The sequence below is a fragment of the Triticum dicoccoides genome, chromosome 2B, assembly GCF_002162155.2.
Source record: "Triticum dicoccoides isolate Atlit2015 ecotype Zavitan chromosome 2B, WEW_v2.0, whole genome shotgun sequence".
NCBI classification, from domain to species: domain Eukaryota; kingdom Viridiplantae; phylum Streptophyta; class Magnoliopsida; order Poales; family Poaceae; genus Triticum; species Triticum dicoccoides.
The window spans coordinates 723136573-723138135 of NC_041383.1; the positions used below are offsets into that span (position 1 = coordinate 723136573).

The 1563-nt window shown below is 54.8% G+C and overlaps 1 pseudogene; it reads left to right on the plus strand.

The window, feature by feature from the left end:
* The first annotated feature begins 248 nt into the window (after nt 1-248).
* Nucleotides 249-1563, plus strand: part of LOC119361258 — a 42681-nt pseudogene continuing 41366 nt past the window's right edge.

The following is a 1563-nucleotide window of genomic DNA, read 5'->3' on the forward strand; positions in this document are numbered from 1 at the left end:
AAAGAGGGCAGTGTGAAGTTGTCAACCGTTTGACCTTTTGCTGCCACTTGAAAACCATTAGAGAGCACCGATTTGAGCAGCAATCTCGGTGCAGTCGCGGGAGTGTTGCATGACCTTCGACTGCCAAGACGAAGAAGCATCGACCGCTCATGAGCTCAGCTGCAAGCCAAGTCCGAGGCTCTCTCCTCCTCCTATTCTGCGTGTTCCTGTTTCACTTTCATCTCGGAACGCCAGCCTACGGCGCAGACATGTTCGACAGCAGCGGCGACGTCGCCGATGGCGAGACACTTGTCTCTGCCGGTGGGTCGTTCACCATGGGATTCTTCTCTCCTGGGTTGCCAGCGCGGAGGTACCTCGGGATATGGTTCTCTGTGTCGGAGGACGCCGTGTCACTAACGGAACAGGGCCCGATGCCGACGGCCATATATATGCCGACGGCCCCCGTCGGCCTAGTCTGGGCTATGCCGACAGCCATGTCCAGGCCGTCGGCGTAATAAAGCCGTCGGGCTATCCCGAGCTATGCCGACGGCCCCCGTCTGCCCAAAAGAGCCGTCGGCTTAGCCCAAGCTACGCCTACAGCGGCCGTCGGCATACATGGGCCGTCGGCATAGGTGCGGGCCCGGCGATCCCGCTCGTGACGTGCGGCTAACGGCGTCCGATCTATGCTGACGGCCAAGACGGGAGGCCGTCGGCATAGATGCGTTTATCATGTCATCGATCCGAGGCGCACCGACCACCACCTATGCCGACGGCTTCCGTCGGCATAGATGCCACATCACCGATCCGTGGCGCGCCAGCCATCTGCTCGGTTAGTACATTTGTCTAACTACTGAGAAACTAGTTCTCGTTCATTCAACACTATCATGTATATTTACCGTTAGAATCTTCTCTCAAACATGTAGGGGACCGGCGGCTCGACTCCTGCTCCGTCGACCCCAGTCACTCCGATCTGGTAGAGTGATGGTGGTCGCGGTGGCGGTTTTGGCGGAGGTGGTCTTGGCGGTGGTGGTTTTGGCGGATGTGGACTTGGTGGTGGTGGTTTTGGCGGAGGTGGACTTGGTGGTGGTGGTGGCTTTGGCGGAGGTGGTCTTGCTTGATGTCGATGATGATTCCGTGCATGCGGCCGTCGTGCCATGCCTTTCATGTTCCAACTTTTATGATGTTCCATGTCTTGCACTACTTTTATGTTCATGAACTTTCGCCGGTGATGATCTTTAGATGATGAACTTGACTATGTTTAAATGATGATGATGAACTTGAGTATGTTTAGATGATGAACTGTCATATTTCTGCATAATTACATATTATTCTGCTTTGAAATGCTGTCAAATGAATTGAAAAAGAAAAAACAGGGAAAAAAACTATGCCTACGGCAAAGCCGTCGGCATATATAAGCCCAGGAGCTACCAGGGCACACCACGTGGCGGGGATATGCCTATGGCAAAGCCGTCGGCATAGATGGAAATCTATGCCGACGGCTTTGCCGTAGGCATATCTCTGCCGCTAGGAGAAGCCAAGGGACGACACGTGGCGCAGGTATGCCGATGGCTAGGCCGTCGGCAT